At 43.3% G+C, this 23,646-nt stretch overlaps 1 protein-coding gene across 4 annotated transcripts in view; it reads right to left on the bottom strand.

Annotated features, from left to right (window-relative positions):
* Window positions 1-23,646, bottom strand: part of GULP1 (GULP PTB domain containing engulfment adaptor 1) — a 378,289-nt gene that overhangs the window by 124,936 nt on the left and 229,707 nt on the right. The gene's annotated exons all lie outside the window — the stretch shown is intronic.

Raw genomic sequence — 23,646 nt, 5'->3', positions numbered from 1 at the left:
TCTGGCACCAAAATTGGTCAATGACCTACAGCCCACATTTACCACTATCTGGCATAAACTGAAGCATATCCTGATAGCGGACTTAGTAACCCCTGACTCTAAGCTTAAGGGGGAAGTTCTGTGGAAATCCTTGGAGCCAAGCAATCTGACCTTTCTTCATAAAACCCATATACACCAGTTGTATCTGAAAAGACCCTTCGGAAAGAGATGTCAGAGTTCGAGAAGATCTGTAAAAGCCCACCCCACTATTTTAATTACAATCTATCGGGGGGTGGAAGCTGGCAGCCGAAGCGGACGGACATGTGTGAGGAGAACTCCTGCTGCTGCAACTCTTACAGCTACTTAGTTTGATTGTTAACCCTCGGATTTGACTCATACTACTGAACGGACTTCGAAGTCTCTCAGGATGGATAAAAAGAAGCTTAAAAAAGGACATTTGGAGCCGTTTAAGCCTTACTCTGCGGCGGCCGCAACATATGCTTCGGGCTTCTTCTCCCCTGCACTTTCGGACCTCAAGAAGCAGACTCACTTAATCCTGCCTCCTCATGTAAAACAGCAACGTGAAAGGTATGCAATCCCGCGGTCTGGACACCTCTCTTTCTCCCCTTATATTCAATCGGGGGAGGGCGGAGAGGATGACAAGGAACAATACACATTTCCCTCATGAACAGCTCAGCCCGCAGACCAGCCGACCCCAGATAACAGCAGCGGGATCCCCTGCCTGGACTTTCCTATTCAGCTTTTCCCAAAGAATGTGACTATTAATCAGTTGCTTTCCCCTTCTACACCCTCGAGACATTCTCCCTCTGCCAGTAGCGATTCCCTGCTACTACATGCAGATACCGGTGGCTCATTACTTCCTCCTGGCTCCACTGTCATTACTGCCGTAGCCCCTTTAACTGTGGAAGACACTCAGCCCTCGGATGCTGTTTCAGATGGAGACTCTACTCTCACTTTGAATTCGCTGGAACGCATCTTCGGGGCTTTCAAGGGCTCTATACTGGACCACCTTGCTAGAGTGGTGACGGTTTTTAAAGATCTTTACTAGAGGTGAATTCCAGACTCCATTTCATTGATTCACAGGTGACTACAATAACCACAAAGTGTGCATCCCTGACAGCCTCATGCAAAGACCTAGATGACACTGCCAAACAACTGTGTGACACTCTGAGATGTATGGAGGATCGATAGAGACAGCACAATGTTAAAATACGAGGGATCCTGGAGGACATTGCAACCTCAGAACTATCTGGATACATCCAGTGTTATTTCAAAACTGTGTTGCCGGACTACTCCTCAAGAGAACTGGAGATCGAATAGGTACGTAGGTTGCCCAGACACAAAAGCATTCCAAGTGATAGCCCCAGAGACATTATAGTACACCTTCAACATCTACGTACTAAGCTTGCTTTATTGACCGCTCTCAGAGGGAAGGCGCTGTTGCCTGAGTGATACAGTGGACTTTCAGTATATTTAGATCTGTCGGCTGCAACTATGCGATGGAGGAAATCGTTTACCCCTTTGACATCAATCTTGCGGGACAATCGTATTGCATACTCCTGGAAGACTCCGGCTCATCTCACGATTTTCAAAGAAATGGCACCCTGGATGGTCCGGTCACTGGAAGAAGGAATGTCTTTACTTTGCGCGTGGAAACTGACACCTCACTGACTTTGAATGGTTCATAATGGATCGCTTTTGTTAGTCTGACCTATCCAGCATTACTGGCGACTAGACCTTTATTCAGATTAAGCGTTGATATATATGTTGACTAAGACAGGTAGATAACTTATTCCTTGCTTGCCCGTTCCATATTTTGGCATTAGCTGCTTATTATGTGCCCGCCAACACTGTCCATGCCATGAGCACCTCTTTGCTCAGGGCTTTGTCTTTGTCTTTATATGTTTGTTTTGTTTGTCCCTTCACTGTCTCGGCTGCGCTGCAACTATCCTACTCAAATTGTGGTTCTTTGTGTGCAGTCACACTTAACATTCAAAATCTAAATCACCATAACATGTAAATTAAACATATAGGGTGTAATAGGACAGTGTCAGGGACCGGCTGCCCTATCTCCCACGTAGTGTGCACCCTACTTTGTCTTCTATTTTCCACATTTACCAGAAGACCTCAGCCGCCTATTGTGGAATCCATTCAAGATAAAGGACAGCTACAGTGATCTGAATGGTCCACAACCACTCCAGTACATCCAAACTCAGCAGTCACCGTTGAGTGGTAAGAAATCTATTTTCCTAGGTTACCTGTTCCTATGTTTGTCTGGTTATTTATTTTTGGCTATAAATTTTACCTCTAAATTATTAAAAGTTATATTTTAGACTTTATTCTGTTATACTCCACCCTGTGATTAATGGTATTATTTACTGTAAGTATATTTTGTGGTATTATTATTGGATTTGCTATTTCCTATCTATCTGTCTACCTACCTACCTACCTCCTATCTGTCTATCTATCTCTATATATATAGCAGAGTGCGCGGCACTCATGGAATATGGTAAACAAACTGATGTTGTGCACCAGCGGCCCTCCGACTGATAATCTGTGCAGCCCAGTGGGCATTTGCCGGGTATGCCAGATTATCAGTCCGGGCCTGCACGCTGCCTTCCCCTCAAGCAGGTGAAATATAAAAGACTTTTCCTCACCTGTGATAGACATAGATAGTTTAGTGGTGCAATATACAGTGTACCAGAAGCAAGCAGCCACTCTGACATCTGCATTGCAATTTTGCGCTCTGCATTGCAATTTTTTTGGGGAAAAAATCATCATTTATTAACATAAGTTAAGATTCACTTTATATATATTCACTAATTCTTGGTAACCCAGCAATCCAACAACATTCGTTATGACATGGGGACTTGTGGAACCCCAAAGCATAGAAGTGAAATGCACTAGCAACCAATGTGACCTTCACTGCTGTACAAGTATAACAATTGTATATAATGTCATGTACTATACCTACTTGTAAGTTACAGAGAGCTGATTGCATAAAAAAGTTTTCTTTATTCATTTAAAATAAATGAGACTTGTGTGCCCTGTGTTCGGTCTGACTTTGTATCATACATTAATCATAACTCTATGACAGATTATTAAAATATCACATTACAATGTAACAAGTCTAGGAAGTAAGCAGATCTAAATCAGAGTTTGTCAGACATTGTTCTGCTTCTCAAACTGAAGATTTATTATTTACATTTGTTGTTCTTGCCACACTTTTATCCTGCGTTGCTTACTATCAGCAAAAGTATAATAAACAATGTATTCTCCGAGTAAAACTTGAAGATGATAATACTCAAGATTTACAATAAAAAGGTCTTCATTATAAAATTTCTCCAGAGACGTGCAGTACATATTTCTCTTTACCTAATATAGACCAGCATATTCATGTATATTCATATTCATGTATATTTATTGATATTATAACAATGCATTGTGCCTTACAAAGGTTTTAAATAAGTTAATAATGTTCTAATCTTTGCATAAAAAGAGAATAGTGTAAAGACATGATGTGGGAGAGATGTACATATATCAGCTTTGTTTCCTGAAGACAAGCTGCAAAAAATTAAACAAGCAGAAAATAAGCTCATATTACGGTTATGTCCCCACAATGTAAAAATAAGGGGAAATAAAAGCCGTTGTTGCAAATTATTGGTTATTATTGGACAACTCCAGCATTTTTTTCCACCTTAATTAACACACATTAATTAAGGCTATGTTGACACTATGTATCTGTGCGGCTGTATTTTTTACGCGGCTGGAAATGTGCCGCTGAAACTACGGCCGTGGGAAAAAATAGACATGCGGCTGAAAACATACGGTCATTTACTTGGAAATCTGGTTCAACTAAAAATAACAAATAAAATCTTTAGAAAGTGATGCAAACACCTCTGGAATGCATCTGGGAAAGCAGGGAAACAGTTTACATGAATCGCTATTACCGGGGTTTGCGATCCTCTGCAGTAATGCCGATGCCTCTCATGGTTAATATATATAAATTAATAAAACACATTTTCGTTGTAATAAAGTCCCTTTCGTTGTTCAATAATTAAATTTTAACGAATCCATCATTTTGCAATTAAATACACTCTTAAAATATATATATATATATATATATATATATATATATATATATATAAATAAATGTATATTTATATATATATTTATTTTTTGACAGTATATTTAATTGCACAATTATGGATTTATTAGAATTAAATTATTGAACAAAGAAACTGATTTTATTAAAACAAAAATGTGTTTTATTAATTAAATATTAATTAGTACAGGAAGCTCCATTAAGCCGTTAATTCATATTCCCGGTAAATAGAGCATTCTGTACTAATCATCACTTTACTTTAATTAAAACATCAAATGTTTCTTCTAATTATGTTATCACAATAGCATTATTAGAAGAAATATTTTGAATTATATGTGCGCTCAGCTGATTGGCTGATCGGCTGAGTGCACATATAAAGAGCCGGTCCGCAGTACAGTGACTTCATTGTGCTGTGGACCAGCAAAGAGGACACATCGGAGTGCGTATAAAGCTCTCTCCACCCCCTCCCCAGCACTGCACCCATCCCAGTAATGAAGGGGGGTCACTTAACCCCTTCCTTGCTGGGATGGGTGCAGTCTGACATCAGTCTGGCCCCCAAGGGGTTAAGGGGGATGCAATACGTCCTCCCTTAACCCCTTGGGGGCCAGACTGTAAGCAGCGATCTGTAAAGATGCTGCATACTGTAAGGTGCACAACACCGCTCACAATGATGGGTGTTGTGCTCCTGTTTGTGTGTTTTTTGTGTTTCTCCCTTTTTGTTTTTCAGATATCGGTATCCTGTGGATTACGTCGGATTCGGTGGACTACGTCGATGACCAGCGGTTGTTTGGTGTTTTTTTTTTTTTATAAAATGGTCAATGAGGGGTGTGGGGGTGTTTTTATTTGAATAAAAAAAAACTTTCCACTTGTGTCTTGTCTTTATTTCTTTACTTTATAGACTTAGTAGTGGAAGCCGTCTAATAGACGGAATCCATTACTAAGTCGGGGCCTATTGTTAGCCGGTATAAAATGGCTAACACTAACCCCCCATTATTACCCCAGTACCCAATGCCACCAGGGGTACTGGGAAAAGCCAGGTGCCAGTGGTCCTGGAGCATCAAAATTGGCGCTCCTGGACTGGGGCGGCAGCAGGCTGGTAAGATTTAGGCTGGGGAGGGCCTAAACCAATGGCTCTTCCCACCCTGGTGTTACCAGGCTGCTGTCGCTTGGTTTTTAACCCAGCTGGTTATAAAAATAGGGGGACCCTATGCATTTTTTTTTTAAATTAAATAATTAATAAAAAAAAACCGCATAGGGTCCCCCCTATTTTTATAACCAGACTGGTTAAAAACCAAGCGACAGCAGCCTGGTAACACCAGGGTGGGAAGAGCCATTGGTTTAGGCCCTCCACAGCCTAAATCTTACCAGCCTGCTGCCACCCCAGTCCAGGAGCGCCGATTTTGACGCTCTGGGACCACTGGCACCCGGCTCTTCCCAGTACCTCTGGTGGCATTGGGTACTGGGGTAATAATGGGGGGTTAGTGTTAGCCATTTTATACCGGCTAACACTAGGCCCCGACTTAGTAATGGATTCCGTCTATTAGACGGCTTCCACTACTAAGTCTATAAAGTAAAGAAATAAAGACAAGACACAAGTGGAATTTTTTTTTTTATTCAGATAAAAACACCCCCACACCCCTCATTGACCATTTTTATAAAAAAAAACACACCAAACAACCGCTGGTCATCGATGTAGTCCACCGAATCCGACGTAATCCACAGGATACCGATATCTGAAAAACAAAAAGGGAGAAACACACAAAAAACCCACAAACAGGAGCACAACACCCATCATTGTGAGCTGTGTTGTGCACCTTACAGTATGCAGCATCTTTACAGATCGCTGCTTACAGTCTGGCCCCCAAGGGGTTAAGGGAGGATGTATTGCATCCCCCTTAACCCCTTGGGGGCCAGACTGATGTCAGACTGCACCCATCCCAGAAAGGAAGGGGTTAAGTGACCCCCCTTGCTTACTGGGATGGGTGCAGTGCTGGGGAGGGGGTGGAGAGAGCTTTATACGCACTCCGATGTGTCCTCTTTGCTGGTCCACAGCACAATGAAGTCACTGTACTGCGGACCGGCTCTTTATATATGCACTCAGCTGATCAGCCAATCAGCTGAGCGCACATATAATTCAAAATATTTCTTCTAATAATGCTATTGTGATAACATAATTAGAAGAAACATTTCAGAACTTTTCATTAAAGTAAAGTGTTGATTAGTACAGAATGCTCTATTTACCGGGAATATGAATTAACGGCTTAATGGAGCTTCCTGTACTAATTAATATTTAATAAAATCAGTTGTAATAAAATGTTGTAATAAAATCAGTTTTGTTGTTCAATAATTTAATTCTAACGAATCCATCATTGTGCAATTAAATATACTGTCAAAAAATAAATATATATATAAATATACATTTATATATATATATATATATATATATATATATATATATATATATATTATTTATTTTAACAGTATATTTAATTGCACAATGATGGATTCATTAGAATTAAATTATTGAACAACAAAAGGGACTTTATTAAAAAGAAAATGTGTTTTATTAATTTAATATATTAACTATTAGAGGCATCGGCATTCGGCATTATTGCCGGCTATTTTTGAAGTACTCCGTACGGACCGCCTGTAAATCTACGACCGTGAATTTGCACAGTTCCAGCCGCAAACAATGGTCTTGTTCATTTTTTACGGGTCCGTTTACGATCGGGCCGTAGGCTCATACATAGTGTGCACTGTGCAGCCGTATATCGTATACTTTCCAGCGTACGCATGAACCGGAAAAATACGGCCGATGATTTACAGCCCGCAATACAGCCGCACAGATACATAGTGTGAACATAGCCTAAAAAAGTATTTTGCTAGAGATGCAGTTGCCCATTAATAACAGCCATTTTTCGCAACAACGGACATTATTTGACCTTATTTTTACATTGTGAACATTGGGAACATAGCCGTAATGCAGGGATGGGCAACTGCAACCCTCCACCTGTTGCAGAACTAGAATTCCTATCATCAGTTAAAGCCAAAGCTTTGGCTGTTCAGGCATGATGAAAATTGTAGTTTTGCAACAACTGGATGATGGCATTTGCCCAACCCTGCCTTAAAGTATAGTTAAACTTTTTCAACTTAATTGTGATCAGTGGAGGACCAGCTGCTGAGATGATGGGCGTGCACATTTCTTTACTTTATGCTTAGAATTCTTTCTGCTTTGCATTTTGTGGATGCAGTGAAAGTTCTAGAGGGAGCTTTTATTCGGACCCCACGAAGAGAGTCACTATATGTAAACATTAGTTTAGCTAATTTAGCAATCTGCAAATTTTCAATTTAGCAATCTGACAGTACCACGCATTCAGTTTCTCATGGTCATCAGGGGTTTTATGTTGGCATGGACACACCGGTCCGAGACTCATTACCTATGCTGTAGGCAAGTGATGATTGTTGTTAATGAGTAAAGCCTCTTCACAAGCTAACCTTCTTTAGTTTATGGAATACAGTTATTTTAACTAAATTTACATACCACATTGTCTGTCAGGAACAGATTATCTGCCCTCGAATTTCCAATTGTTATATTTTAGCTTTAACCACTCTACAAAAGAAATTGATGCCCTATATTATCTCTTAAATTTACATTTATACCTGAATATTATAGCTTCTGCCAGTTACTCATGCAGTTTTCCTTAACCCCTTCAAGACCAAGCCTATTTGCACATAAAAGACCAGGCTCATTTTTCAAAATCTGACCTGTCTCACTTTATGCGCTTATAGCTCAGTGATGCTTTAACGTATGCTAGCGATTCTGAGATAGTTTTTTCGTCACATATGGCACTTTATATTAGTGGCAAAATTTGGTCACTACTTTGTGTGTGTTTTTGTGAAAAACATCAAAATATCATGAAAAATTGAAAAAATTAGCATTTTATGAACTTTGAAATTCTCTGCTTCTAAAAAAAGAAAGTTGTATTACATAAATTAGTTACTAAGTCACATTACCAATATGTCCTCTTTATTCTGGCTTCATTTCATAAACATATTTTACTTTTTTAGGGTGTTACGGGGGTTAGAAATGTATCAGCAAATTACCACATTTTCGTGAAAGTTTTCAAAACTGATTTTTTTAGGGACCAGTTCTTATTTTAAGTTGATTTAGGAGGTTTGTATACTGGAAACCCCCATAAGTGACCCCATTTTGGAAACTAGACACCTTAAAGAATTAATCTAGGGGTATAATGAGCATTTTAACCCTACAGGGGCTGGAGAAAAGTATTCACCATTAGGCTGTAAAAAAATGAAAAATTTAAATTTTCCAATAATATATACATTTAGATTAAAGTTTCTCATTTTCAAAAGGAACATGAGAGAAAAAGCACCCCAAAATTTGTAACACATGTTCTCTTGAGTACTACGGTACCCCATATGTGGGCGTAAACCACTGCATGGGCACACAGCGGGGCTCAGAAGGGAAGGAGCGCCAATTAGCTTTTCCATTGCAGATTTTGCTGAAGAAGTTTCCGAGCGCCAGGTGCATTTGCAGTGCCCCTGTAGTGTCAGCAGAGAGAAAAAACCCCATAAGTCACCCCATTTTGGAAAGTACACCCCTCAAAGAATTCATCTTGTGGTAGGATGAGCAATTTGACCCCACAGGTGTTAGAGGAAAGTATTCAAAATTAGACAGTAAAAATGAAAAACTCAAATTTTTCCCAATAATATGTTCCTTTAGTTTGAAATTTTTCAATTTCACGAGGAACAAGAGAAAAAAAGTACCCCAAAATTTGTGAAGCAGGTTCTCATGAGTACAACGGTACCTCATATGTCGGCATAAACCACTGTATGGGCACAGAGCGGGGCTCAGAAGGGAAGGAGCGCCAATTAGCTTTTTCAATGCAGATTTTGCTGAAGAAGTTTCTGAGCGCCAGGTGTGTTTGCAGAGCCCCTGTAGTGCCAGCGGAGTAAAATCTCGCCATAAGTCACCTCATTTTGGAAAGTGCACCCCTCAAAGAATTCATTTTGGGGTGTGGTGAGCATTTTGACCCCACAGGTATTAGAGGAAAGTATTCAAAAGTAGACAGTAAAAATGAAAAACTCAAATTTTCCCAATAATATGTTCGTTTAGTTTGAAATTTCTCAATTTCACGAGGAACAAGAGAAAAAAAGTACCCCAAAATTTGTAACGCAGGTTCTCCTGAGTAAAAAGGTACCTCATATGTCGGTATAAACCACTGTATGGGCACACATCAGGGCTCAGAAGGGAAGGAGCGCCAATTAGCTTTTTCAATGCAGATTTTGCTGAAGAAGTTTCTGAGCGCCAGGTGGGTTTGCAGTGCCCCTGTAGTGCCAGCGGAGTAAAATCTCGCCATAAGTCACCACATTTTGGAAAGTGCACCCCTCAAAGAATTCATCTTGGTGTGTGGTGAGCATTTTGACCCCACAGGTATTAGAGGAAAGTATTCAAAAGTAGACAGTAAAAATGAAAAACTCGAATTTTTCCAATAATATGTTCCTTTAGTTGGAAATTTCTCGATTTCACGAGGAACAGGAGAGAAAATTCACCCCAAAATCTGTAACGCAGGGTCTCCTGAGTAGAACGGTACCCCATATGTGGGCATAAACCACTGTATGGGCACACAGCCGGGCTCAGAAGGGAAGGAGCGCCAATTAGCATTTTCTCTGCAGATTTTTCTGAAGAAGTTTCTGAGCGCCAGGTGCATTTGTAGTGCCCCTGTAGTGTCTACAGAATAGAATCCCCCCAAAAGTCACCCCATTTTGGAAAGTACACCCCTCAAAGAATTCATCTTGGGGTAGGATGAGCATTTTGGCCCCACAGGTATTAGAGGAAAGTATTCAAAATTGGCCAGTAAAAATGAAAAACTTGAATTTTTCCAATAATATGTTGGTTTAGTTTGAAATTTCTAAATTTCACAAGGAACAGGATAAAAAAAGTACCCCAAAATCTGTAACGCAGGTTCTCCTGAGTACAACGGTACCCCATATGTGGGCATAAACCACTGTTTGGGCACACAGCAGGGCTCAGAAGGGAAGGAGTGCCAATTTGCTGGAGTAAAACCGCAGCTAGTAACAGTTATTAGAATAGCGCAGTTACTAAAATACAATAAAAAAAATTAGATTACAGGTAATGTGGGGTGGTTACGGACAGTCTGGGGTGGTTCCGGGTAATCTAGAGGTGGTTACGGGCAGTCTGAGGTGGTTACGGGCGGTCTGGGGTGGTTACGGGCAGTCTGGGGTGGTTAAGGGTAATCTGGGGTGGTTACGGATAATCTGGGGTGGATACAGTCAACATGGGCTGGTCACAGGCAACCTGCTGTGGTTACGGCAACCTGGGGTGGTTACAGGCAACCTGGTGTGGTTAGAGGCAACCTGGGGTGGTTAGAGGCAACCTGGGGTGGTTATGGGCAACGTGGGGGGAATATGGACAACCTGCTGTGGTTACAGACAATCTGGTATGGTTACAGGCAACCTGCTGTGGTTACGGACAATCTGGGGTGGTTGCGGACAATCTGGGGTGGTTACAGGCAACCTGCTGTGGTTACGGATAAACTGAAGTGCTAATAGGTAATCTGAGGTGGGTACCTGTAATCTGGCGTGGTTACGGGCAATCTGGAGGGGGTCACTGGCAATTTGGGGTGGTTAGAGGCAAGGTGCAGTGTTCAGAGGCAAGGTGCGGTGGTCAGATGCAAGGTGCGGTGGTCATAGGCGATGTGCGGTGGTCATAGGCGACGTGCGGTGGTCAGAGGCAAGGTGCGGTGGTCATAGGCGACGTGCTGTGGTCATAGGCGACGTGCGGTGGTCAGAGGCGACGTGCGGTGGTCAGAGGTGACATGCGGTGGTCAGAGGCAAGGTGCGGTGGTCAGAGGCAAGGTGCGGTGGTCAGAGGCAACCTGCGGTGGTTGCGTGCAATCTGGGGGGTTACATGTAATCTGGCATGATTACGGGCAATCTGGGGTGGTTATGCCCAACCTGCGCTGCTTATGCCCAACCTGCGGTGGTTAGGGGCAACCTGGAGGGGTTACAGACAATCTAGAATTGTTACGGATAGAGTGAAGTGCTTATAGCTAATCTGGGGTGGTTACATGTAATTTGGCGTGGTTACAGGCAATCTGGGGTGATTACGGACAATCTGGAGGGGGTCACTGGCAACGTGTGGTGGTTACGGGCAACGTGCGGTGGTTACGGGCAACGTGCGGTGGTTATGGGCAACGTGCGGTGGTTACGGGTAATCTGGGGGGTTACGTGCAATCTGACGTGATTACGGACAACCTGGGGTGGTTACGGGCAACGTGCGGTGGTTACGGGCAACCTGCGGTGGTTACGGGTAATCTGGGGGGGGGGTTAGGGGTAATTTGGGAGTAAACTGTAATTATTACTATGATAAAAAGTGTGTGTTTTATTTTTTTGTATGTTTGTCACTTTTTGTACTTTATACATTCATTTTCACTGTATTACTATGATTACTGTGATATTTTCTATCACAGTAATCATAGTTTAGTGACAGAGACCAAATTGGTCTCTGTCACTTTAAATTTTCAGAGCTTGGCTGGTTGTGGAGCGCATGCGCACTTCATAACCAGCCAGGACACCGAAGAGGAAGGAGCTCCGTGGATCCGGTGAGTATATGGGGAAGGGGGGGGTGACTGGGGGACAGGGGTGACAGGGGGGGTGGGGGGCGACTTGGGGGGTGGGGGGACATCACTTTTTATCCCCTGTCACCAATCATTCATGGTGACAGGGGATAAAAAGTGCCTGGAGCACATGGCACAAGCGATCAGCGGTATATATTATATACCGCTGATCGCTTGTACCGGGACCCCACAGGGGGGGTCCCGATGACTGCCCCATGCTCTCCGCTACCTACGGTGGCGGAGAGCATGGGGCTTTCATTCATTTTTCTTTTTTGATCACTGTGAACAGACATTAGTCTGTTCACAGTGATCGCGGCGGCCATCTTGGATCCGATGGCCGCCGCGGGAGGGGGGGTTAGTGACTGGGGCACTAGGGGGCTGATCTGGGGTCTGATTTTTACTTATTTCATCTCCCCCCACCGTGGATTCACGGTGGGGGGAGATGAAATACAGCGGCGGCACCGGCCCATTAGTGACCGCCGTTTCGGCGGTCACTAAGGGGTTAATGGGGGTCAGCTGCGGAATCGCAGCTGATCCTCATTATCTCCGGTGCTGTACACAGATGAGAGCGGGATCGCTGTCCCTGCAGCGATCCCGTTCTCATCACAAAGCCCCGTCAAAGCCGGAACGTATATGTACATTCCTACTGCACGGGGCATGTGCAATAGGAACGTATATATACAGATGGCTGACGTGAAGGGGTTAAGCACCTATGGGCCTGAGCCCATTGTGAGGAAATTATTTCCCATATGGCTTCCCATGGCACAGCAGATCTTCTATATAAAATTGGCATAAATTATACCAGAAATCTTTGCCAGTTCATAGCTTGTATAGTTTTTATAACTGGCAAATGTAATGTAAAAAAAAAAAATCACCTCTTAATAAATTTTATAATTTTTTTAATCACAGTAAATAGAAAATTCTTGTATAAGTTCATCTCTGGTTTGACATGTCATTTAAAATAAAATGATGAAGCAGATTTATTATAACATCTACAGTACATTTATAGCTAGTACTACATTTTCCTGCGTATAAGACTACAATTTAACCTAAAAATAAGTCTTATCGAAAGTGAGGGGTTTTCTTATACACCCGGTGTCATCTTATAGGGTGGGTGCTGAAAAACTTTGGATCCAGACTGGAGAATCTGCAGTCACTGAATAAGTGTGGGGGCTCAAAAACGGCCGAGTCCCTGATGTATGCGGCGACTGCATGAAGCGCAGTGAAAGCTGCAGGCGTCCGGGATATGGAAAAAAGAGTTACGATACAGTGGTGCTGTGCCCAGAAAAACACATTTATTTTACCCGTCTAGCTCACTCTTGTATCCTACAGGTATTATTAGACCTCCTTCTCTGCCTCTCAGATATCTCTGCTGTTACCATATTGCATTCTTTTTTCTAATTTCACCAATTTATATTTTCATAAATAATATTTTGGGGGTTCTGTCAAACATATTATGGTAGAATAAAAGACGCAATTACAAAGTACACCTATTACTGAAAAAAAACAAGCCCTTACATGGCCTTGTAGATTGAAAGATGAAAGTGCTAGAGCTCTTAAAAGGGGAGGAGGAAAAAAACAAAACACAAAAATGAAATTTGCGCGGTCCACTGGGTCATTTTGAGCTCGGTCTTTAAAGGGTTAAACTAATATTAAGTATAATATGGACAGGGAGAGAGAGGAAAGCTGCACCTCACACCTATGGCTGACACTAATGCCTCTCGGCTACATTTAAAAACCAACGCCAGGATGTTGGTGTGTAATTTGATCAAACCATATTGCCCCATGTACCATGTGCAGGTCCCCTGGTTCATATGAGTCTCTACACTAACTCACCACCGTGTCAGTCAGCGACCGCCAACCCCGCAAAGAGAGCACAAACATGGAAGGAAGGCCATAGATTGGCCCTGCAACCCCACTGTCACAGGACCAATCCCCAAGGGTCCACTGGGTCATTTTGGGCTTGGTCTTCAAAGGGTTAAACTAATATTAACCCCTTAACGACATCGGGCGTAAACTTACGCCCTGGCGCCCTGGTACTTGGCGCATCAGGGCGTAAATTTACGCCCGATGTTTCCCCGATCGCTGCGTGTTCGCACACAGCGATCGGGGAAGATGGCCTGCTATAAATCATAGCAGGCCATCTTAGCTTCACGGCACGGGGGGTGGTTAACACCCCCCGTGCTTACGATCGCCTCTATAGGCTGATCAATTCAGATCAGCTAATAGCGGTGATCGGAACCTTTCCGGGTCATCGGCGACCCGATGACCCGGAAAAAAATGGCGGTCGGTGCTGTCCGAGGACGGCACCGACCGCCATTACTGTAAAAAGTAATGGTGATCGCCGTGCCACCGGCCCGACCGCCGTGAACGGCCGGCCGGCCGTTCACGGCGAACGGGCCGGTGGCACGGCGATCAGAGTCCCACAAAATAGTAAATACCTGCCCTGGACCCCTCAGCTAGGTAGCCGAGGGGTCCAGAGCAGGTATTTGTACATTACTCACCTGTCCCGGGCTCCTGATCGGCGTCTTCCGGGTTTGCGGCGTCCTCGTCTTCGTTCGGGTCTTCGGCTTCCTCCGTGACGTCACGTTCTATTTTCGGCTCCAGTGTCGGCTTTTTCCGTATTTTGCGCTCTGCTGCCCTCTAGCGGCTGATATGTGTAATACACTTATCAACAGCTACAGGGATGTTCAGAATGTAGAAAAAGTTTTTTTTTTTTTTTTTTCAAATTTTTTTTTCTTCTATTTTCCGCACCCTATCGCCGCTGAGTGTTGATCAGCATCGCACGAAAGTGCGCTGCTAATCAGCAACTCCTCCTTTTTGGCGTAGGGAGTTTTTTTTCTATATTCTACTGCCACGGTCTGCTAAAAAGTGCCGCGCATAAGTGCGGCATTTATCAGCAACTCCTTTGTTGGCGTAGATTTTTTTTTTATACTTACTGTAAAAAAACACGTAAAAAACACTACATTACACCACACTACATTGAATAAAGTTTGACACTACACCACTACATACCCCATATACCAATCCCCGTATAAAGATGGCCCCCAGGGTGTTTTCGGCGTCAGAGGGATACGTTATTATTGCCTCCGACACCGAAACAGCCAGTGAGGATGAATGGGGGATCCTTCTTTCCTCCATTCACCCTCATCCTCCTTATCATCCAGTGACGTGTCTGGGGGTAGCGTAGCGTACGCTGCCCCCCAGACACGTCTTTTCCGCCAGTACCGTCCCAATAAGAGATGACGGTATGGTGTGAAATTCTACAAACTCTGTGAGAGTACCTCAGGGTACACTTACAGATTTAGGGTACGTGCACACTGCGGAATGGCGAAGGATAACCCTTTGTGCATTCCGCAGCTGGCACCCACCGGCGGACTGATGCGGGCGCGCGTCCGTCCAAAGAATGAATACGTTGGACAGAGAGCGGAATCCGCCCGTGCATAGAATGGAGTCTATGACACGGATGGAGACGTGCGCCTGCATTACTCCGCCGGTGGGTGCCAGCTGTGGAATGCACGAAGGGTTATCTGTCGCGATTCCGCAGTGTGCATGTACCCTTAGAGTGTATGTAGGAAGGGACACCCGAATGCAGCCCCCAGATGCCCCCTCCCCCCCCCCATCCTCGGAGTTAGTGGGAAGATCGTCCGGGAACTGATCTTCCCACTGCTGGATAAAGGTCACCACCTGTACAGGGATAACTTTTATACCAGCACCCCCTCTTCTGGTCCCTCGCTGCCCTGTAGCTTGCGGCACGATCCGAAAATATCAGAAGCAGTAATAGCGCCCTAATATTTAGCAGCCATGGAGCGGACCCAGCGCTTCTGGATATGAAGGACCCCGTATCGCACCAGGAAAACATTTTCCAGGTGACTTCCCCCATACTGGAGAAAGGGAGACCCCAGAAGAAGTGCAGAGTGTGGGGTAACAGGGGACACCATTTTCCAGTGTGACACCTGTCCTGATCCCCCCGGCCTCTGCATACTAGATCGCTTCAAGGTGCACCACACGTCACTGGGGTTCTACATTATCTAAATTCTGTCCCTTATTCCTATTTCAGGGGTCACGTTGATCCAGGGATTATTCTGATCGCCATTATGGAGTCGGGAAGGAATTTTTCCCCTGTGATGAGGCTACTGTCGTCTGCTGACGAGGGGTTTTTGCCTTCCTCTGGATCAACACAGGTTGAGTTTGATGGACACCTGTCATTTTCAACCTTATAAACTAATAATTGGCCTAATACCCCCAAATAAATTAGAATTGTCCCTTTTCCCCAGCTAAATAGGTATGGCCGCCATTCCCATTATAGGATGCCATGATGAAATTATAAAGCCTCTGTGCGGCCAGGACAGTAGAAACCCCCGACAAATGACCCCATTCTGGAAACTACACCCGATAAGGAATCTAACAAGTGGGGCAGCGCAGCGGGGATATGGCCCCCTGGTGACGGCTACATTTGGGACGTGAAAATGAAAAAAAAAATATTTTTTATTTTCTCGGCACATTTTCTACGTAAGTGCCCGTCACCAGTGGGGTCCATATGCTCACTGCACCCCTTGTTAGATTCCTTATGGGGTGTAGTTTCCAGAATGGGGTCACTTGTCAGGGGATTCTACTGACCTGGCAGCACAGGAGCTTTGTAATTGCGACATGGCCTACATCCTCCATTCCAGCCTCTAAATGGCGCTCTGTCCCTTTGGTGGCTTGCCCTGTGCCCATATAGCACATTATACCCACATGTGGGATATTTTCGTACTCAGGGGAAACTACCCTACACGTTTTGTGTTCATTTTCTTTTTTAACCCCTTGTGGAAATGGAAAAAAATCAAGGCTAGACCAACATTTAGTGTAATTTTTGTAAAATTTTTACTCTAAATCATTAATCTTGTCATGATTTTTTCATTTTCACAAGGGGTTAAAAGATAAAAAAAAAACATTTAATGTGTAGCGCAATTTCCCCTGAGTACGGAAATACCCCACATGTGGACATAAAGCGCCATGCGGGTGCAGGGTAAGCCTCCGAAGGGAAGGAGCGCCATTTGGTTTTGAAGGCTGGATTTGGATGGAATGGATTTCGAGGGGCCATGTTGCATTCAAAAGGCCCCTGTGTTGCCAAGACAGTTGAAACCACCCACAATTGACCCCATTATGGAAACTGCACCCCTCAAGGAATGTAACAAGGGGTGTAGTGAGCATATGGACCCCACTGGTGACGGACACAAATGTGGAACAATGTGGCGTGAAAATGAAATATTAAATTTTTTACACTATAATGTTGGTTTAGCCTTGAATTTATCATTTTCACAAGGGGTTAAAAGAGGAAAAAAAAAGAAAATGTGTAGAGCAATTTCCCCCGAGTCCGTAAATACCCCACATGTGGACATAAAGCTCCATGTGGGCGCAGGGCAAGCCTCCGAAGGGAAGGAGCGCCATTTGGATTTTGGAGGTTGGATTTGGCTAGAATGGATGATGAACGCCATGTCGCATTTACAGAGCCCTCGTGCTGCCAAAACACTGGAAACCCCCCACAAGTGACCCCATTCTGGAAACTGCACCCCTCAGGGAATCTAACAAGGGGTGCAGTGAGGATATGGACCCCTTGATGACGGGCACATTTGTGCCATGAAAGTGAAAAAATTAAATTTTTCCCTTTCACGTCACATTGTTCCACATTTGTGCCCGTCACCAGTGGGGTCCATATGCTCACTGAACCCCTTGTTAGATTCCTTGAGGGGTGTAGTTTCCAGAATGGAGTCACTTGTGGGGGGTTTCCAGTGTCTTGGCAGCACGAGGGCTCTGTAAATGCGACATGGCCCTTGAAATCCTTTTCAGTGAAATTCAGCTTCCAAAAGCCAATTGGCGCTCCTTCCCTTTGGAGGCTCGTCCTGCGCCCCCTTGGCACTTTATCGCCACATGTGGGGTATTTCCATACTCGGGAGAAACTGCGCTACACATTTTTTGTCTTTTTTTCCCTCTTATCCCTTTAAGAAAATGAAAAATTGAAGGCTAGAACAACATTTTAGTGTAAAAAAATTTTTTTTCTTTTTTCAAGCCATATTGTTCTGAAAATCCGTGAAGCACCTGTGGGGTCCAGATGCTCACCGCACCCCTTGTTACATTCCTTGAGGGGTGTAGTTTTCTAAATGGTGTCCCTTTAGGGGTGTTTTTTAGGTTTTGGCACCCCAGAGCCTCTGCCAACCTGAAGTGGTACAGTCAAAAATGACCAAATATAACGGAGGCGTTGAAATTCACTAGGCGCTCCTTTATATCTAAGGCTTGTGGTTGCGTCAAATAGCGCAATAGGGTCACATATGGGGTATTTCTATAAACTGCAGAAACGGGACAATAATTATTGGGGTGCATTTCTCTGGTAATAGGTTTATAATTATGAAAAATATTGGATTACAATAAAATCTCTGCACAGAAAATTAAAATTTTCAAATTCCTTACACACTTAGCTTTTATATCTGTGACTCCCCTAAAGGGTTAAAACACTTTCTGGATATGCTTTTGCAGAGTTTTGGGGGTGCAGTTTCTGAAATGGGGTGCTTTGTGGGGCTTTCTAACATACAGGCCCCTCAAATACACTTGTAAACCTGAACAGGTCCCTAAAAATATCTGATTTTGAAATTTTACTGAAAATTTGGAAATTTGCTGCTAATGTTTTAAGCTTCCTATTGTCTAAAAAAAAATGAAAGATAGTTTAATAAATGCCGCCAACATAAAGTAGACATGTTGCTAATGCTATTTAATATATAATTTATGTGGTATAACCACTTTCTGTATACGCAAAAAAGTTTCAAAGTTGGAAAAATGCATTTTTTCACATTTTTTCACATTATTTGGTTTTTTTTCATAAAGATTTGTTATGAATATCGACTCCAATTTACCAGAAATGTAAAGTACAATATGTCACGAGAAAACAATCTCAGAATCAGCCGGATAGGTAAAAGCATCCCGAAGTTATTAATGAATAAAGTGACACTGGTCATATTCATAAAATTTGTCTCTGTCATTAAGGCCATTTCAGGCTCTGTCCTTAAGGGGTTAAAGGGGTTGGCCACTTTATAGTAAAATTGCTCAGTGTACAGTATTAGTAAGTGTACTCACTGTATATACTGACAGCAGCTCCCTGTGTACCTCATAAAGCTAATATCAGACTCCCCTCCTCCAGGCTGGGCTGCCTGCTCTGTGGTGTTTTGGTCCATAAGATTGCTTACATGGAGGAGCATGTGACCAGGCCCCGCCCCCCCGTGTCCACCACTGAGCCTGTCTATGGAGAACACAGTGGACAGGGCATGGTCACATGCTCCTCCATGTAAGCCATTTTGTGGACTGAAACAAAAGAGAGCAGGGCAGCCCAGCCTGGTGAAGGGGAGTCTGATTTTTGCTGTATGAGGTATACAGGGAGCTGCTGTCAGTATATACTGTGAGTACACTTACTAATACTTTGTACTGACCTATTTTACTATAAAGTGGCCAACCCCTTCAAAGAGGACCTGTCACCCCCCGTGCCGGGGTGACAGGCTCCTGACCCCCTGCTAGATCCCCCTATACTTACCTAATCGCGCCGGGTCCCGCTTCCTGATGCAGTCGGGTCACGGAGATATCAGCTCCCGAAGCCCGCCCGGTGCGCGCGCAAACACAGCAGAGTCCGACGCTCATAGAGAATGAATGGGGAGTCCGATGCTCCATCATTCTCTATGGGCATCGGACTCTCCTGTGAGCGCGCGCGCCGGGCTTCAGGAGCTGATATCTCCGTGACGCATCAGGAAGCGGGACCTGGCGCGATTAGGTAAGTATAGGGCGCTCTAAAGGGGGGGCGGGAGCCTGTCACCCCGGCACGGGGGGTGACAGGTATCCTTTAAGTATAAGCATAGATGCAAATGCTGGCCCAAGAGTTTATCACATCTAAAAAGAGTCAAGTTACTATTAAAACGAAAACAAACAAACAAGCAAATAAATGAAAGTAAATGGGATAAATGTTTCATAGATTGTCTACTTAGTTGGTGTTAAATGGCTTTTACAGATTTTACCATTGCAGCAGTTGTATATGTAACATTTATTAGAGAGAATTACAGTCAAATTACCATTGCCATGGATAATAGGTAACAGACAAGTGAATGTCTTCTGTAGGATCTAAGTGTAATTTCCCAGCTAGATATTCAGGACGAATGACAACTACATCATAGTTCTAATCTTCAGGATTTCCTGTTCAGCAAATTTTAGTGTTATTAATGGACATAAAATTAAACATCCATTTGTTTTATTATGATGTGTCATTAAATTATAGCATTGAAAGTCTCATGAGAATGGCTCTTTACCTTTGTGCTAAATGTGTGCTTTTAAATTAGATTGCTTAGCTTGTTTCCTTTTACTACGTACTAGAAACCTAAGTGTCCTTAACAAACTGTTCCTCGTGCTGCTCCTCAATTGTGGCTCCAATAGGTAACTGATTTGCACAGAACCAACTCCTCCTAGAATAATAAGCTACATCTAAATGTCTAATGATACGGGATACTGAACTTCATGAGCAACTTGCTGTACAGTACACACACAACCAACCACGGCCTGAAAACTAAGTGAAAGACATTCTAGTATTTAAGTAGCACAAAGTAAATGTATAAAAATCTGCAATTCTACATCTAGACTGAGCTGTCAGCACACAGCACAGATGGTAAAGAAATGTTGCTTTACAAAGTGATATGAAGTGTTGTAAATTGAACAACAAAACAACAAAATATACTATAGATTGGAACTGTATAGCCCATAGCCTAAAAAAAAGCAGATGTAGAACTATAACATGCAGGTTCAGCTGTGACACCATCAATACCAAACAATCCAGGAGCTGTCTTTTCATACTGATTCAGGCAACATTTTCAGGAGTCCTAATAACTGCATGAATAATTACTGATACATTATTCAAAAACAAACAAATTCATAGTGATAAAACCAAAGGTCCTGCAGAAATAAAATTTTATTTGGTCTTTTCTGGGCAAGACCTGCTTGCCCAGAAAATCACTGGCAAGACAGGACTTCATTATTACTATTGATTTGTGGACCTGAGGTATGCTCCAAGGTCAGTCGCCACTCGCCAGATGCTTGGTAGTGCTTATGGTCCTTTGGAACAACTCTTCCATCTTCAAAGTAGTATGCAGCACTTTCATTTATGTTTTTGTATTAATATAAAAAATTTATTAATTAAATTATTTTTAAGGGAATCTAGCCATTAGCCCTGACTCATTCCATTTGCCCACCAGCTCCTGCACTATTCCTACTGACTAACTTCCTTCCACTAATATCCATCAACCCCTCTGTAGTGAACAACAGTCTAGAGAGACGTCACTGCAGAGTGCTTGCTGAACATTCATCAGTAAGAATCATGCAGGAGCCAGTGGGTGGATGGATCAGTGCACTGGAGGCAGTCGTTTAATCCCCATTTACTTAATACATACTGCATACTTACTACATAAAAGTAAAATGTACTCAATAACGCCTCAGCATAATATAAGTTTGTATGGCCTCCCTGCCCTGTTAGAATCGATCAGCAGGTTGGGATTGCCTAGCCAGCTGTGAGATCCCCTTTAGTACTACTGAAACAGCTCTACAAGATTGTACATTGATTGCAAATCAACACCTAGGGGGGAAGTTAGCAAAGCAAAAAGTTGTATTTTTGGGCGCAAAATGGCCAGATGCGAATACATTTATTCGTAAATAGACATTTTGCGACTAAAATATTTGCATCTTGCCATTTTACGCCAGCTTCATCAGTGGGGCGGGGAGGGGGTGTGAAGGGGGCAGAACGGGGGGGCAGACAATGAAAAATGATAAGGAACTGGTGCGCGCAGGATTTATGTACAGGCAGTGTGTTCTACATAAATCTCCGTACTGTCGGAGCTGGAGGGACATTTTTATGCCCGGCACAGAAAACGCCGGACTTAATAAATGTCCCCCCTAGCCTTCAGGAATGAAAGCAGTAGAGCTTAAAGTGCTTCTAGATATTTTGGTTGAGGTCTTATTGCATATCCCTCCACTTGGTGAATTGAATGGTGATAATCTCTGTTTATATTATTGATGCTACGGCTGCTAATCCTCTGATTCCATCTTAGAGCTCCTCCTCTGTTTTGCTTTGTAATACTTGTAAAGAAACATGCAATGCCTTGCAAACTATTCACTCATTTGATGTATATTCTGTTGGGATTTCAACGTGCAAATAAAATAGATTTCCGGTTTTCCAGTCCTCAATGCACTCCTGCATTTCCAGCTTCTGGCGACATCAATGACCTCTGATAACTCGGCACTGGGAATGGCCAAGCAGGGAGTGTGACATCATCAGAAGCTGCCAGAACTGCAACACTACCAAGACCAGAAGATCCCACAGTGGGAATAGAGGTGAGTAAGGACGCATTCACACATTCCATGAATGCAACGGAGCAGATCAAGTGGTTAAATCTTTGTGGCCCTGAGCCTATACAGTAATGTGGTAAGTGCATGAACCATATTCATGAAATGTTTAAATGCACCCTAGTATGGGCTCTATTATTGTTTTATAGCATGGGAAGGAAGAAAGTAGAGTTTTTGGTTTGGCCAGTCCACACTGTTTTTCACATATAATGAACATATATATTTGAGAAAAATTGGGTTATTGCCTCGGACTGTGTCTTCTGTGTATACAGTAAAGGTGTTTCTTTATCCCACCCCCGCTACAATTTTGCTCGAGTCCTAGTTGGGCTGAATGGCCAAAGCAAATACAGGTTTGCCAAACCAGAACTGCAGCTCCGCACTGAACCCCCTCAATCAGTAGGGTCCCAGTTGTACAACCCAGTCAGGACCCTGCTGCATCAGGAACAGAAAGCAGTCCTACCCAACTGTTTAACCCTTTACCTGTCACAGTCTACCAAGACTGCATGTAAAGAGAGAATGACAGAGGGAGGGAGCACATCATGTGAAGGGCTGCCATGGATATACTATGTATTAGGCTGTGCCAGTGTATTGCCTGTCAGTGTAACGCTATGTTCACACATCGTAACATTATGTAAAAGGACGGCCATTGTTTTCCATTTTTTCATATTGCAATGATTTGCATTAAAGTCAATGGGAACAGTGGCCATTGTTTTCACACAATGAATGAATATTGTTCAATACCCCCGGCATTAAAAGTAACACCTGCATTAAAAGTGGTGTTACAGTGTGAGCAGGTGTTCCTAGTCAAAACAGATATGCTCTACACGCTGTGAATGGTACAGAGGGGTGCCTTTACACCTACCGTATTGCAGTAGAAAATCCGTTGCGGATTCGCAGCAGATTTAACTAAATGAATGAACACAGCATTACATACGCACTGTCAAATCCGCTGCGGATCCGCAGCAGATTTGTAAGTGCGGATTTGATGCTGTGTTCATTCATTTAGTTAAATCTGCTGCGGATCTGCTGCGGATCCGCAGCGGATTTTCTGCTGCGATGCGGTAGTTGTGAAGGCACCCTTAGGGTGCGTTCACACCTACAGGATCTGCAGCAGATCTGCAGCAGATTTGATGCTGTGTTCAGTTATTTAAATGAAATCTGCTGCAGAAAATCAGCTGCAGATCCTGTAGGTGTGAACGCACCATTAATCTAATAATTGTGCATCTGCATGAACAACACAGGACTAATTTCATCTTCATGGACAACAATACTCCTGCTCAATGAGGTTCTACCATAGGCTTACATTCACTATGTTCACACTACGTATATTTCAGTCAGTATTGTGGTCCTCATATTGCAACCAAACCAGGAGTGGATTAAAAACACAGAAAGGCTATGTTCACACAATGGTGAAATTGAGTGGATGGCCGCCACATATAACAGTAAATAACTGCCATTATTTCAATATAACAGCCGTTG

Source organism: Dendropsophus ebraccatus, chromosome 9 (assembly GCF_027789765.1).
Source record: "Dendropsophus ebraccatus isolate aDenEbr1 chromosome 9, aDenEbr1.pat, whole genome shotgun sequence".
In the NCBI taxonomy this organism is placed as follows: Eukaryota; Metazoa; Chordata; class Amphibia; order Anura; family Hylidae; genus Dendropsophus; species Dendropsophus ebraccatus.
Note: the sequence above shows the minus strand (reverse complement) of the source record. Positions and strands in the feature narration are given on the sequence as shown.